This window comes from Pogonomyrmex barbatus, unplaced genomic scaffold (assembly GCF_055798465.1).
Source record: "Pogonomyrmex barbatus isolate J1 unplaced genomic scaffold, ASM5579846v1 scaffold19, whole genome shotgun sequence".
Classification (NCBI taxonomy): domain Eukaryota; kingdom Metazoa; phylum Arthropoda; class Insecta; order Hymenoptera; family Formicidae; genus Pogonomyrmex; species Pogonomyrmex barbatus.
This window is the reverse complement of record NW_028297115.1, coordinates 2,271,430-2,289,831: the sequence shown is the minus strand read 5'-3', so window position 1 is coordinate 2,289,831 and position 18,402 is coordinate 2,271,430. Positions and strand designations below refer to the sequence as shown.

General features: G+C 30.0%; 1 long non-coding RNA gene and 1 pseudogene across 1 annotated transcript; both read left to right on the top strand.

The window, feature by feature from the left end:
• The first annotated feature begins 517 nt into the window (after positions 1 to 517).
• Positions 518 to 5,282, top strand: LOC148936886 (cytochrome P450 4V2-like; annotated as a pseudogene).
• Positions 5,283 to 5,489: 207 nt separating this feature from the next.
• LOC148936885 (uncharacterized) lies at positions 5,490 to 7,694 on the top strand. Its single transcript, XR_016138894.1, has 3 exons — positions 5,490 to 5,583; positions 7,353 to 7,461; positions 7,533 to 7,694. It is a non-coding gene; the product is annotated as an uncharacterized LOC148936885 (long non-coding RNA).
• Positions 7,695 to 18,402: the final 10,708 nt, after the last annotated feature.

The following is an 18,402-nucleotide window of genomic DNA, read 5'->3' as shown; positions in this document are numbered from 1 at the left end:
TATTTGATTACATAAATATACTTTTACATGATCAGATATGATAATGTACAAAAATATAAGATTTTATATGATTATATAAGACCATATTTAAATAGAGTTTATAAGAATAATATAATCATATATTCTCATATATAGGCATATAAAATTGTTTAAGTTCACAGTTCCATTTCTTATATGACCATGTATAAATATATATATTTATTAATATGAACAAATAAGAGGAATTTTTTTCCGGATAGTAATTTAAGTTTTTATAAAGTATGATAAATAAAAGTTTTTGAAAAGTTACATAATGTAAGATATTTAAAATAAACATATATATGTAAATAATTATGTTTATACATTATTTTATATACAATTATATGGAATTCATTATAAGTTTTTTATTATTAATATAATATTAAATGAAAATCTTATATTTTGTATTACAGCATATTGTAACATAAGTTATTGATATTGAAATATTAAGGAAAGAAATAAAGTAAAAGAAGAAATTTTATACTTTTAAAACATAAATATGATTATCAACTTAATTCTATTATGTCTTTTTTTTATATTATTATATTATTATATTCTTCATTATGGAAAATTCGGGCGACTTATTAATAACATACCGAGTGCCATCACTTCCACTGTTTGGCCATGTTTTATTATTGGGTACGGCTTCACGAGGCAAGTAGAAGTTCTTTGATATTTACATTTTAGTTTTATAGTTACTTAATTAATTAATTTTTAATTATATTAAATACTTATTAATAGGATCATTATTAGAAGAATAGTTTATTAGAAGAATTATAATTTGTGTATACTGCTTGATCAAAAGCAGATTGTATATATTCTAGATCTATTTATATTTATGTAACAATATTTATTAAATTTTAATTTTAATTTTAATTTTAATTTTAATTTTATATTTTATATTTAAATACAGAAAAAGTTAAAAAAAATAAATAGACTACGAAGATTGAAGACATCATATGTTTTTTATTCTTGAATAGTCCATATATTGAAATAAATTAATTCTCTTAAAAATGTCAATAATAAATAAAATAATACAATTATATTTATATTTTACTGACAACGTATAAAATAATTTCATAGATACATTGAAAGTTTATATTTTTATCATTTAGTACTATTTTTTATATTTTTTATATTTTAGAAAATTTTTGGAAACTTAGGAGGCGTATAAATTGTAAGAATTATTATCCAATTTATAAGATGTGGTTAGGTCCTTTCCCTTTCGTCATCATTTATCCAGATGATCCAGAATAGTGCTACTAATAGATATTTGTAAAAAAATCATCCGGATGATTTAGAGATAAAAAACACAAAAGATTAATCAATCATTTATCAGTTTATTTCATTAATTATACTATATCAGATTGCTTCAGTAATTTTTACAAATATCTATTAGTAGCACTATTCAATGTCAATTATTAAATTATTCATAAAGAACAATCCTTAAAATTATTTGTAATGATTGTTTAAGTCCAATTTTACAATGTACTTAGAATAAATTTTTGCACGCATTATATTTCACTTTCTTCATTTTACTATTCATTGAAAATATAATTTATTCAAAAATATTATTTTATATATTCTTATTTCTTATTTTAGAAAATTATTAGGCACTGCAAAACAGCATTTTGCAAAAGGATATATATATACTTTTTTAAAACCATGATTAGGAACTGGACTATTAACTAGTGAAGGTATCGTTAGAATGTAAAAATTTTTATTCTAACAAAGAAAAGATTTTAAATAATATTTGTATGAGAAAGTATGTATATAAAATTTATATGTATTTTATGAGAAAATATAATATAGTTATAATAAATAATATAACGAAAATTTTTAAAATTAATTTTAGGATGTTGCCAAATACGTATCACTTACGTTATTTTTTATCATATCTCTTTCTAGTATTTAGTACTGATTTTTATGTGGATAAGCACTAAAAATTACAGCTTGATGTTTTAACCACCTATTATTGTGCGTTTAATCTTTCGCTAATAACAAATTTTTTATAATCTTATTTGTAACATGCTGCAAAAAATACGATTTAGGTAACCGGTTGTCTAGACCTTTGAAACTTCTAAAACATATCTTTTTTGAAAATATCATATTTATGAATAAAAACAATTAAAAATACGAGAGAGGTTGTCTATGATATGTCAAATTTTGACATTTCGTTATATTATGATTATGATTAAATACAATGCATAGGCAATGTACTTATTTTCTATGTTTAAATGATGTAATTAATGAAATATTTCATTATCATTGTATTTCAACGTTATTTATATCGATACTTAACACATGTCGTAATATCTCGCTATTGAATTGATATTGCTATTTTGTGTTCCAGTATTAATTATACGTATGTAATATACAAATAGGTTTCGTAAAAAAGCAAAAATAATTTCTCAATAAAAATATAATATCATATCAATATATTTGTATAATAATCTCGATTGACGTTAAGAGAGTCCTCGTGCTAGTACCTTTATCACTTGTTATATCATCATGCCTGAGCGCGCGAAATGTTAGCTCTATGATTAGTCGACTTTAATCGCTATTAATTTAAAAACTATTACAGCCTCGGCATTTTCGTATTAGAATTTTCGTCTTATTTTTAAGTCAGCAATATGTCATAAAAATTTTGGTCGCGAATTGTGGGACACCCTGTGTGTGTGTGTGTGTGTGTGTGTGTGTGTGTGTGTGTGTATGTATATATATATATATATATATATATATATATATGCCGGACAGAGTGTCTGGCATTGGTCATATCATCTCTCGTGTATATAGATAGAGCTGGTAAAATTGAGTAGAAAAGTCCTGTATCATTTTGCAATTTTCGCGATAATTATCGAGTTATTAATTCTTAAAAATGATTGTATTAGCCCGGCCCACTAGCAAATACAAGCGAGCAGTAAGATATTTCCGCCTGGCGATCATCATTGCTAGGCGCGCGAGGAATTATTTTCTTTAATATATTGGCTATAGTTATTATCGCTTAAAGTAAACAATTTCTCACGCGTCTATCAACAATGATTGCCGGGCGAGAATATTTTATTGCGCGCTTGCATTTGCCGGTGGGCCGGCTAATACCATTGTACTTGATTTAAAATATTATTAGCTCTCACAAAACAAAATGTAACCTGTTAAATTTTTGTTTATATTACTCATTTCTCATTTATTTCATGTTTTTGTTACTAAATATTGCTTACATTTATAACAGTTACTCTCATGGTTCGCAAGATAGCATACAATCCGGCTTGCCAAGAAGAGAGAGAGTATTCGATAAAGAAAAGAAATAAAATATAGAATATAGAAGATTTTGATATACAAATGAGTTTTAATTCTAAGATAGAAATTATTTACTGACTATAGTCTTATTACGTTTGTTATTTACAATATGTACACGGATTTCGATTTTAAGTTCCAGAATCTCGGGCGTTGTTCGCCGAAAGTATTTGCGAAGTCTCGAAATCGCATAATAATCTGGTTCGCGGAAATTCGGCGCGTCCCGATCATAGGCGCGCGACGTGAGACGGTGCGCGGAGTTTGACGCGTTGCCAATCAATTGTTCGTCTGTCACGTCGCGCTATTGTCTTTTCTGGACGATTTTACGGTCCGGAACTCGGAACAGGATTTGAATTTGCTGTGGCTCAGAGACAAGTAGCCTCCTGTTCTGTCGCCTATCAGCGATGGATTTTGCATGCAAGTGCCTTTAGGGCCTAGGAAACTAGGAAGCGCTCTAACTCGTGAGAATATTTGCGTGCTCCAAAGATAGGAGTGATCCGCCAGAAACTCTTGGCTGTTAGATAGTATTCTAGGATCGCAAAAGATATCAGCACTGGTCGCTGTTTCACCGAGAAAAGGCGAAAATCATCCGGGGTCGGGGTCAGCATATATATCCGAGTCGACTGTAAAACAGGATGGATCGGGAGCAATTTGAGTTCTGGGGCTCTGACTCCGCAAATGATTTCGCCAACGGTCCGCGAATTTCATCGAACGGGCTCGGCGATTTCGCGAATTCCATTCGGTGGCGCGGTTGGTAGCGAGGTCAGCGGTGGTCCGTTGTTATTTACATTCTGTTCACGTGAACTATCGCATCCGTTGGTCTACGTGAATTTTATCGACAGGTGGGATCACAGAGGATCGCCGTGTCGATATTCCCGACGGATCGAGGAATTATTTTTCGCCATCTAATCACGAGAGGAGGTAACTCGGGCATATCGTTACACATTAAGTAATAATATGAAATATTGATGAGGAACGATTTAAATGACCAATACGCATTTGGCAACTTTCCCCTAAATGCCAATTGGAAAGAAAAACATAAAAAGTAATAAAACATACATTTAATAAAACATTAATATTACGTTATATTATTATTTAACGTATCATAGTCAAACATATGTTTATACTACAAATGAGTCATATGGAAATATAAGGATAGAGATAAAATTTTATTAAATTTTATTGATTAATTTTTATTGATAATTACAAGGCTTTAGCCTTCGATAAATGCTACCTCATCTTTGCAAGATTCTTTTTTACTTTATAATATTACAAATCAGCGCAACTTCGTGTTATCAAATCTTTTATACTAATGATAATATGATTTATATTTTCATATAAAGATAATTCTATAATTATTTAATTTTTATAAGATTTTCTTTTTATTTTATAAAACCCAATTGAGATAAGTCGGCGCCACATTTTGATATTACATCTTTTTTATAAACAATAAAATGTTTTATTCTCTGCTGGAAATTTTTCTATAAATTTGATTTTTTTACACAGAATTTTTTAAACAAGATAGGGCACAGAAACTTGGCCTTCTTCTACTTTTTTTGTACGTATAATTTTACAGATATATGGAACTTAATATTGCATAAAAATATGTAATACAAGAATATAATTTTAGCTCCAATTAATAAATATTATTTCTATGGTATCAAATTTATTAATTAAAATATGAGCAAGGTTTAAAATTTTTATACTAAGATTACAAACATATTATCTTATTTCTATTACAGGGACAAAATGGCAAAAAAGGCGAAGAATACTAACACCTACGTTTCATTTTAATATATTAAAACAACTCGTTGAGATACTGATTGACGAAGGAAATCATTTAACACAATCTTTGAAAAATATTGAAGGATTGATTATTAATGACTTAATATTCTTTCAGTTATCACACGTTGAATGCAATATGCGATAAGTCAATGTATACATCTATAAAACAGGAAAGTTCTTTTTAGTACAGATAAACAACGATTATATTCACATAAATTCTTACTAATTACATATAATTCTAAAAACTGAAAAATTTCATTATACAATTTTAAAAAGAAAGCTTGAAGATATGATTTTCAATGGTTTTCAATCAAAAAGCTATTTTCCATTATATAATTATCAAATTATTGATAATATTACAATATTAAAAATAATATTTGTTCATGTGTTTAGAAACTGCCATGGACACTTCTTTACGAGAAATGGTGAGTTCCAAGAACAATATCGCCAAGCAATTCACGAAATGAGAAAAATTATAATGTACAAGTAATTTATATGGATAGCAATTTTGATTCGATATTTTATATGATATATTTATAATTATTTTTAATATCGAAAAGAGAAAATGGAATGTTATAATACAGTTGTTAAGATACATAAAAATTTCATATAGTCAATTTAAAAAATATATCTGTTAAAAATACATTATTTATTAAAATTTATGTTGAATAATAATATGCAGATCGTTAAGACCGTGGTTATATGATGATTATATGATTTTGATATGATATTTGCATTAACGTCAATGGGTAGAAGGCACGCCAAATATTTGAAAATATTACACGGATTCACCGAAAAAATAAGTAAAAATCGTGTTATTCAAATTTGTGAGAATCTTTCCTTAAAAGGAATCATAATAAATTGGATATATAATTTTTTAATGTATAATTGCAAGATTAGGTAAAATAAGATTTAAGTTAAGATATGCATGAATAAATGAGATTAAGGAAATATTTAAATTAAGTCTTTTGTTGGCTGTAAAGTTTTGAAGTAATAAACTATTAATTGATATAGTCTTCTCACAACGAAAATATTGCAACTGCCCAGCACCGATTTGAGTTTTGAAATTTATTATTAAACACAAAAATTTCTAAGAGACACATATTTTTTATGCATGTCAGTTCAGAATTTTATGGAGTAAAACATTGCTTAAAGATTAAATTCAATTTTAAGCAAAAATCGTAAAATTTAGACAATGGTTATATAATATTTAAGGGGATTATGGACTGACGAGCGAACTCTGATGAAAATGTTCACATACATGCATATCTAAACATATATAGATACATTTATGTATACATACATATGTATACATACATACACTCATACATACATATATTTTTGTACACATATGAACAAATTTTTGTATTGCTTTTTTGTATTATATTAGGTAACTAGCTTAATTCTAAGAACTCAACGTTATTTCTTCATGTAATTTTTTAGTCTGGCAATATCAATTTTGTAGCTACAGGCTGTAAAAGTTGTATATAAAGCAAATATTGACGCGACTTGATAGCTTTGGACGCTATTTTAAGGAACCAAATGGTAAAAAAGATCTAAATTTAAAAAATTTTTTTTGTTCTTGATACGAAATTCATACGCTACACATGTATTAATACATAAACTTTAATTGTGGAAAAGGATTTCCAGATATATAAAATTAATAAAAAATGAGAGCAATACACAAATTATTACGTTTTATCGGTAATACAAACAAGTCCAGTATCCCCTTAATCTTGAAGCTCCTAGTATTTAAAATAGAAACGGGTAAAAAATATGTTTCTTAGATTTTCGTATTTAACAACATGCTTCAAAAAGAAACAAATCGGTACCGGATAGTTGAGATACATCCTTCATTTTAATTAAATTTTCTTAGATTTTCAAAATTTTCTTTTAAAATGTGTTCTTTTCGTAATTGTTTAATAATGTAGACTAAAAGAGAAATATTTCATATAAATGTTATAAATTGTCACGAAAACTAATTAAATATAAAAAAAAATTATATATTCCATTTTATTTAAAAAAATGAGAAATGCCATTTGTTCATTTAAAAGCCTCTTTAAACATTTTTTTTCACACCTGATGTCAGCCATTCGTCGTATTTAATATTAAAAAAATTCAAGTCTATATCTCCAGTAACTTCGAAAAGAATCTTGTAACAAATTATTTGGCTTAGCCTATTATTTAATACTACAATATGTTTAACAGCAATATTATAATAAAATTTTAAAATAATGGTAATACATTTTTCGTAGATTATTACAGAAAGAAAATAATATAATGAAGGCATCGATGGCCAATATTTTTACAAATAAAACAGATAAAATTGAAATAGACGATACGAAAGTATAGTGACGATAGAAAGTATGTATACAGAGAACATGCAATATCTGCTTTATGAAATTAATATTCACAAATTATTTTACTTATTTAAGTGAAGAAAAGACTGGCTATGTTGGATCTGCTGATATCAAAGGCTCACTGAGATGACGCCGACATTAGAGAAGAAGTCGATACATTCATATTCGAAATAAATATTTACATTTTATTCATATTGTACAGAAATAAGAAGAAGTAAAATAAAAAGAGCAAGGAAAGAGATTATAGTATTGTTCATTATATTTTATGTATATATATATATATATATATATATATATATATATATGTATATATAAAGGCATATAATTGTAAATATCTAATAAAGAAAAAGAATATTAAATAAAAAGGAGTATTTTATAATTAATTTTAATAATGTATCATAAATAGGCTGCACATAATGCAGAAATCAATTTAAAAAAGTTTTTGTATTACAGGGTCATGATACCGTAGCAATGGGTCTAACTTACGCAATATTATTACTAGCCGAGCATAAAAATATCCAGGAATTTGATGCAATAAGTTTTGTATTTGGTATATATACTGTTAATTATTATATTAATAAATTTTAATTTTTTATTTTTAATAAAATAAAATATTTTTTTAATTTCTATTCATATTTAAGAATTTATGCTGAATACAAATAATGCAACACTTTAGCTTAATTAATAATAAAAAAAGACCATTAAGGGAACATGTAAAACTTTGTTTTCATGATAGCAATGTGTCAGAGACGAAGTTAGTGTCAGCATACAAGCAAATGAAGGGAAACTTACTATGTCATAATATAATATAATATTATATATATATATATATATATATATATATATATATATATATATATTGTTGTACCCCGGATGGGCTACGACATATAGTTAATATTAGGGATAATATTAGGGATAGTTGGGTTCGTTAAACCTAAGGAGTTGGGACTCCGAGCAGGATCAAAAGAATGTAGGGATCTTCTTGAATTCATTACCACACACTTTCTTTATTTTAACTGATTTATTCTCACAAGTGCACAGATGCTATATATTAACGATTATATTTTACACACGGTTAAACGTCGTCGGGTGACTCGGTGCGTATCGCGTTACTCTGGCGGCCGACGACCGAATATGTCACCTGAGATGCTGATAGTACGGCTCGCGGGAACTTCGCTACGAGATTCGGTAATATCTCGTGCGATTATTATAAGTCTGATTCCGGACGACACGTAATTTTCGACTCTGCCTTGTATGGTCGATTATATAGACTGGTCGATGCCCGATCAGCATTCTGATCGATTGATCGCGTGATATTGATTGACCAATATCACGCCTGATTCGATCAGCAAATTGAGGAATTTGCTGATAGACTTTTCGCAAATGTTCGCAATGTTCTCGCGCGATGCATTTCTGCGGTCTTTCGAAAGACTGATCGCAATTTTGGCGATCACGCATTTATGTCGTCTTTCGAAAGACTTTTTCCGATTTCATGCGGATTAATTTTGTTGCCATGCGGACTACTTTTATTATTATTATAGTTGTAAGTCTGGCTGCAACATCCCCCCCCCCTCGTTAGTAAAAGAAAACCGAGGTACGAAATTTTCGCTTTTTTACATAATTTTTCTTCCGATACATTTTTTGTTATAATCGTTTGCTTAGAATCGAGTACTTTCGCTTATTTTAACGGCGCGATCTATACTGCATGAGTCATTATTTCAGTTTGTTTTTTCTTTCTTATTACAATTATTATTGTTACGATAGCGATAATTATTATTAACGAGCTGCTAATTGATACAGGATATACAAAGTGTTTTTGTGAAAAAAAAGAGTATCTTATTGTATTGTTATTGTTTATTTCGTTCTTCATATTGCTTTTCTGACGCGACGTCGTCAGTTTGTTGTTTCTCTATTATTGTTGCCACATTACGACTTAATGCGTCAGCGTTCGCTTTTCCAGCTTTATGTATTATTTCGTAATCATATTCTTCTAACTTTAATTTCCATCTGATTAAACGTGATCCGGGATCTGTTACGTTAAATAACCATATTAATGGTTTATGATCAGTAATTATTTTAAATTTTGTCCCGTATAAATAAGATCTGAAATGTTTTACTGCCCATACTATTGCGAGTAATTCCTTTTCAGTCGTATTATAATTCTGTTCCGCTCGTGATAGTACACGGCTGGCGTACGCGACGGGTTGGTCTTGACCTACCTCGCCTTGCGATAAGACGGCTCCTATTGCATAGTCCGATGCGTCCGTGATTAAAAGGAATTCTCTTGTAAAGTTCGGATATTTCAATATCGGTGCCGTTGTTAATTTATTTTTTAGCGTATCAAATGCATTTGCTGTTTTTCGGTCCATTCGAATTTCTCTCCCTTTTTTGTGAGTTTTGTTAATGGTTTTGCGATAATGCAAACACTTGCGCATAATGTGCAAACCAAACTTCGGTAGGAATACATGTTGCTAGAACTAAAATGTCGATAAAATAGCTAATATTCTTAATATCCATTAATGTATATGCCATGCTACAAGTAAATATATATTGTTACATACAATACTATTTTAATATACGTATATTTTATATATATATATATATATATATATATATATTGTTGTAGCCAGACCTACAACTAATAATAAGTAGTCCGCATGGCAACAAAATTAATCCGCATGAAATCAGAAAAAGTCTTTCGAAAGACGACATAAATGCGTGATCGCCAAAATTGCGATCAGTTTTTCGACAGACCGCAGAAATGCATCGCGCGAGAACATTGCGAACATTTGCGAAAAGTCTATCAACAAATTCCTCAATTTGCTGATCGAACCAGGCGTGATATTGGTCAATCAATATCACGCGATCAATCGATCAGAATGCTGATCAGGCCATGCTGATCGACCAGTCTATATAATCGACCATACAAGGCAGAGTCGAAAATTACGTGTCGTCTGGAATCGGACTTATAATAATCGCACGAGATATTACCGAATCTCGTAGCGAAGTTCCCGCGAGCCGTACTATCAGCATCTCAGGTGACATATTCAGTCGTCGGCCGCCAGAGTAACGCGATACGCACCGAGTCACCCGATGATGTTTAACTGTGTGTAAAATATAATCGTTAATATATCAAGCATTTGTGCACTTGTGAGAATAAATCAGTTAAAATAAAGAAAGTGTGTGTTAATGAATTCAAAAAGATCCCTACATTCTTTTGATCCTGCTCGGAGTCCCAACTCCTTAGGCTTAACGAACTCGACTATCCCTAATATTAACGTCGTAGCCCATCCGGGGTACAACATTTGGTGGCAGCGGTGGGATTGTCAAAACCATCCCGAAGAATAACAATTTGAGAGGATCATCGTTGATCAAGCCAGCAGAATCAAACAAGTAAGCCCCAACGCATTGCATTACGGGCAGAAGAAGGGAAAAATTTTCTTGAAAAAACAAAAATAAGACCTACAGTAATAGATTACAAGCTGCAGGCAGAAAAATTAAATTTCCTGTAAATCGGAAATACAAAACCTATAGGAAAAAGATAGACGGAAAAGGCCCCATCAAAAAATAAGCCGCCCACGAAAATTGTAGCAGTATAGTGTAAAAGTCAGCAGAGTGCCGACCTATGACAACGAGTGTCCAGTGGCAGCGGAGCAACAACCAGAGAGTCCACGAGCACCGAGAGCCAGCCAGCGTCGACCGTGTACATCGACACAGGCAGCGAGGACGCTTCACCGACACACCGACACGCACTACTACACGCAGTCAACTGACACGCCAGCACAAACAGCAACCATGCGAACGTATTCGATCTGTCTTCTAATGTAAGTCAGAGAAAATATTTTGTAAAGCGAATGTCCGCAGCGAAGGACAGCTTAGCGAATGCGATTTGGCCAAAATCGCGGGCAACAAACAACCCCGTAAAATTTCCGCACACTATCTCCGCGTTAAATACCGCGTTAAACGCGTTAAAAGAAATACGCGATAACATGCGCCGTGTACTACGATATGATAGTGACAAAGACGTCCACGTAATAACCGAATGCGAATTTCCGTACGACGAAAAGGATTATAGCTTGCTCGAATCGAACGACACTGACTCTCACATTAACACACACGTACAGACACGCAAACACACACGAACAAATTTACGAGACGGAAATATATTTAATTCTTCTAACATATACCAATCACTAATAAGCGAAATGGCCCACTCACCCGTCGAACAACAGAACGAAATCGACAAATGAAATTTTGCAACTACGGCATTCAGTCGATAGACATGGACCGCAAGAAAATCGAACAAACCGTCGCGTCACAATTAACGCACAGCCTGAAAACATTATACTACGTGAACTGATGGATGAAATACGCGAACTTCGCGTACAAGTGAACGGATTAAGCCGGCAGACACAATTACCTATGGACGAACGAACGAGAATCTCCCAGGATTTTTTGCCACACCCGTTACACTTAACTTACGGATGTTCGTATCAAGATATACGAAACCAACCGGGAAATGCACTGACATTCCTCACATTGAAAGACGCGTGTAACATGATCCCAGAGATCGACGGCACGTCACGAGGACGCGTGTACGAATTTTTAAATGCAAGTACGTACGCAATAAAAAATATACATCCCGCGGATGAACATTCTCTATTAGAAGCCATTCTTTGCACTAAATTCAAAGGCAAGGCCATGATGGATTTCCATACGCGAGATATAATAAACTTCGAACAGTTAAAACGAGAACTAGAAAAGGAATATTTAAGCAAACGAAGTACCGCACATTTACAACTCGAATTTAACTCGCTTAAACAAAAACCAAACGAGAATGCACAAGAATTCGGCAGACGAACAGACAATATAGCCATGGAATTATACGAATCCATGGAAGAAGGAAAAAATCATACGGTCGAACAGCAACGCGCGATTTTAGAAAATATAAAAGAGCAGGCGCTCTACAATTATCAGAACGGTTTACATGAAGAAATTAAATTGATTGTACGATCGCAGCGATATCAAACGATACAGGAAGCGATCGCAGGAGCAACCGCGGAAGAAAAAACGCGAGGACCTAGCACGCGAACGCTAACCTATCGAAATCGGCCAATAATTAAAACACAATCACAAAACCCACATTGCAATAAATGCGGAAAAATCGGTCATTGTGGGCACGATTGCAGAACTACTCGTTTCACGAATAGATATACCCTGCCTAAGCCGGAAGGACAATCACGAATAAATACTATTGAAAAAGAGTGTAGCTATTGTAAAAAGATAGGACATTTGCGTCACGAATGTTGGATACTGAATGGAAAACTGGAAAATAGAAAAAATTCAGAAAAAATTTTTTCGAATTCGCGAAGAGAAAATCCCGCGAAGAATTTTAAAAGTAAAAAGAGCGAAATCGGCGAAAGTAAACCGACCGTCCTGTGTCAGAGTATCGCGTGGCACACGTCAAGGGAACATCGCTCGCTAATACCGGACTAAATGAGATCACATTACCGATTACAGAAGCCACAGGAAGAAAAATAAATTTCCTGTTTGATACGAGCGCATCAGCAACAATAATAAAATTAAAACATCTACTAGATCACGTCCTAATCTATGAAGAGAAAACTAAGCTAACAGGCATAATAGGGCATGAAATAATAACATTGGGCAAGACACATATTACGGTTCAACTGTCGCGAAAAAAGGTACGACACCCCGTATATATAGTGCGAGATAATGCGTCAATGGAATACGATGCAATCCTAGGAGCAGATTTCATTTAGAAATACATAACTACGTTCAATCCAAAAACAATCTCAGTACAATTTAAAAATACGAAATTCAAACTTTATCCAGGCGCATAATTTTTGGGCCGCTCGAAACAATCGTGCAAGTCACGACTAACCAAAACATAATTGGATTGACGAAACCAGAGGAAATGATACCTGAATTTTTATTGGATGTTGCCTAGTCGAATCGCGAAATTATACAATCAGTCCAATCAGTATAATAAATATTACGGAAGAAGAAAAAATCGTTCAGATATTACCGCAAGTAATATTAGAAGAGATAAACATACAAGAAAAAATAACACAGGAATCTGCGAACGCAATGCAGACAAAAAATAAAGATACAAAATTAATCTCTCGAGAAGAGCAAATAATTCCTTGCGCACAGAACATTTAAATAAGAAAGAATGAAAATCTGTACTAGAATTATGTCACGAATATAATGACGTGTTCCACCTGGAAGGAGACACATTAACGTGCACAACAAAAATTAAGCACGAAGTAATGGTACAAACAGATTCATCACCAGTAAACGTACGACCTTATCGTTTACCTGAAAAGCATAAAGATGAGGTAAATAAGCAAATTCAAGAAATGTTGAAACAAGAAATTATCAGACCGAGCGTCAGCCAATGGAACGCATCACTATTAGTCGTGCCAAAAAAGACAGACGCGTCAGGAAAAACAAAATTACGAATTGTAGTAGATTTCAGAAAATTAAATGATTTCACAATCGGAGATTCATTCCCGTTGCCCAACATAACGGATATACTTGATCAGGTGGGCAACGCGAAATATTTCACAACACTGGATCTCGCATCAGGTTACCATCAGATATCAATGACGGAGCGAGATAAAAATAAAACGGCATTCTCTACACCACACGGTCATTATGAATTTAATAGAATGCCATTTGGTCTAAAAAACGCACCTGCAACCTTCTAACGATTAATGAATTCAATTTTAACAGGATTGCAAGGAATTAAATGTCTAGTGTATCTTGACGATATTGTAATATACGGTCCTAGCCTAATAGAGCATAACAAAAGATTAAAATTAGTTCTTCAAAGACTAAGAGAGAACAATCTGAAGCTCCAACCGGACAAGTGCGAATTTTTACAAAAAGAAGTAGTCTATTTAGGACACATAATTACTGAAAATGGAATTTCGCCAGATCAATCAAAATTGCACGCAGTAAAAAACTTTCCTACGCCCAAAAAGGTAAAAGACGTGCAATCATTCATTGGATTAGCCGGATACTACAGAAAATTTATCGAAGATTTCTCATGAATCGCAACATATCGAAACATATTCTACTAATCATTTATTACTCATTTATTAATTAAAATGATTAAAGTGACAAGTGGTTAGTAGAATATATTGGCTGCCACATGTTCGCGTACGAAGTTTTATCAGACCAAATTAACATATTGAATTCTGACAAACAAATATTAATAATAAATCACATTTAATATATTTTTATTTTTTTATTTAATATTAGTTTTTGAATTAATAATTAGTTTTTGAAAATAATCTTGTACCACCACTGCAGCTTTTAAATCTTGTTTTTGAACATCAAAATTTATTTTAATCTATCAATAATTTTGTTTTAAATTCTTAAATACAATAGTTTTTCATTTGATTATGATATCAAAAAAAGTAATAAAAAAAAGTAATATTATTTATTAATTTACTTACAATACAAAGTCTAATTAGCTTGTTTGAAAATAAATAGCGCACGAATGAGGTGCATCTGTAATGTTTAGTATGTAAAATAATTAGTATGTAAAATTAACACACACGTACACAAATTAATACAAACACACGTACGCACATGAACATGCATACACATAAACACACATGCAAACAGACATACACACATATTTATAACACATATAATTATTAAAATGCATTGTGTAATCATTTAAAGTATATATATATTGTCTTTAATCATATAAAATATATTGCCTGTATATATATTGCCTGTATATATATTGCCTGAAAGACTTTTGTATCATACATAAATCACAATATAAAAATATTAAACATATTATATTCTGTGAATTTGTAGTACAAATATTTTAAGATATATATTATGTATCTCAATTTTATGTACAGTTGAAAATATATAGAATATTTATGACATGTGTTAAGCTAATTTAATAAAATCTTTTTTGTTGCTACTGTTAATTAATAATTATTAACTATTATGTTAAGATGTTTTCTAACAATATAAATAATTGATCACTGTAAATAACAAAACACGTACGTAGGTATAATAAGTTTTCAATTGCAGTATTTATCGTTTTCTAATACATTTCCATTGCTTAGTTCTGATTCATAAATAAAATATTTATCAAGTAGTTATTGTGCAAAATTCATAATAAGTCAGTTTTGTATATCAAAGAGGTGATAACAGTCAGTAAATAAAGTCATTTTATTAGATATAAATCAGTTACAATTTTAGAAATACAATTTAAGATTTTTTATTATTGATTAATAATGATTTCTAAAAATATATGTTTAATTTGTACATTAGATTTATGCATTTATAAGATCCTCTAAGAACTTAAAAATATTAAAATAAAATCTATATTAATTTAAAAATATTTAACAGTTCCCTAGCTAAAGTGATACTTTTTGCAATATATATTTCCTGTGGGAAATACTAAAAAGGGATTTTAATCGATATCAAGATATTTGATTATCGAATTATTATAGAACTATTACGTTGAAAGTCTGCTAAACTAAGTGTTACGTAGTTGATTATATAATTATTTGAGTTTACTTCATACAAAAAAAAATTTAACAACTAAGATCTTGCTTGCCAAGAAATTGACAATGTTTCTCGCTATTATTTATTAACATGTACTCGGCTTATATCAATGTATTGGTTAAAAATATTTTTTATAGGGGATAAATAAATATTTATTCTTTGTTATACATCTCATGCTAGAAAATAAACACATAGTTAAGATAAGATTAAAAACTCTTTTTTAACTACATACCATTAATTTAAGCGTAATTTAAACGGAAAACAAAAAATTTCAAATTTCATAAGATATACAATATCAGATATACAATATATTTATGTAAACATTTTCTCATGTAAAACATAATTATTAAAATTTTGCACATTATATTTAGCCTAATAAAACTTTCATTTAAAAAATATTTCTAAAAATGTAAATGTTACTATATAATATATTTTTTATTGTTAAAAAAATACAGTTTATATATTAAGAAAATATAACAAATTTTCACAAAATATATTTTAGTAAAAACGCAATATTTTTAATTATAGTTTATTAAAGTTAACAGATAAAGTTATTTCACAAATAAAGTAAAATATATGCATAATAGTTATATAATAAGATTCAAACAATAAATAATAATAATTAATTATAGATATGGATTATAACATTGAGAAGGAGTAATTAGATACTTATATCACCTTCTTCCAAAATATGATGTGTATCACATATAATCATAATATAATCGTTATGTAATTATAATATATAAATAATATATAATAATAATACAAAATTACCTTTTTAAAAAAAGGTAAAAAAGGGTGTCAAGTAAAGGGACATATCCCTAATAGCACATAATATCATTCGAATATTCTACACTCGTACTGAAAGTAGTGTGGTCATACATACTATTGCCTAATATACCAGAGAACATTTATATGATATCTTGATAGTATATCATTTCTCGTATATTCTTAAGCTCATCTTCAGAATATATCAAATATATCCTATCAGCACATGATCTCATACGAAGATTCTAAATTTATACTGAATGTACTGTGGTCATACCGAAGATACTAAGATTATTCATATAAAATCTGTGTAGAATTTGTCCCAAGTAGCAAAATGACATCATTATGACGATGATTTAAGATTATTTTTCGTCATTCGACGTCAGTGTACTAAATAATGACGTAAAATAAACGTAACATTTGTCACGAAATATTACCGTTATAAATATATCGTCATTTAATAGTCATTTTTAATGGATAAATAATGAAATAACATTATTAATTATTATTTTTCTTAATTAACTATAATATATAAATAAGAAAAATATTTTTCATATTTAATACAATTATTGACAAATTCATAAACAAATAAACAAAATATATTCATCAATTTATGAACAATTTTCATAATAAAAATGATTCTCATTAAACACAATATAGATTCACGTATCTATATATGTAATTAAATTATCCATAAAAATTACATATGCAATCAAGATTTTAAAATTAAGACTATTTATATGACAATATAGTAACATTCGTTAATCGGATTTATCATATTTTATGTCAAAATTCACTTATCGTCATTTCATTATCATCATTTCAGTTGCAGGTTTCATCCCATTATAGAAGTTAAGCAGCATCAAGCAGGATCCCAAATAGGATGGGTGATCGAAAAAAATGCAGTGATACAAGATAAAAAATGTTTCATTACTTTCTCTCATTTTTTTTCATTTTTTTCACTTATTTTCCTTAAGAGATGTCACGTATATTGTAGATTTTCACGATCTATACGGCTGTCTGGGATACCCTTATGCATGCCCTACATGATATACTGTTTTTAAATCATTTTCATCCTATGGCCATACTGCGGGATATTCTTCAGTACATACTAGGGATTAGGTTAATGAGCGGTAGTAAGTACATTCTGCAGTATATCGCAGTATTTCGGAGAATATCTCGAATATACTTGTACGATAGCCCATGGAACATTCTCAGAATAGACGAGTGCTATTAGGGACATATCCTAAGAGCGGAGATATTGCTACACAAAGTCCGATTCGTAAATTTTTATTTTAAGAAACGTCGTCATTATCATTTGTATAAAAGATTTGATATCAATAACTGGCGCCAAGTTATAGTCTTATAAACATTAAGCTACAAGTCCACCTTAGCCAAATTATATATTTTATTTATATAAAAGATTTGATATATCACTAGTTTTAAAAAATAAAGTCCAAGCGGTATGTCTTTAATTTAAAAATAATAAAAACCAAATAATATGTATATATTTTTACCCATTCAAGACTCTCTTTTCTAACCCAAGTAGTAATAATTATTTAGCTTTAAAATATTATTATATATAACAAAATTGCTTTCAACCTAAGTTTTT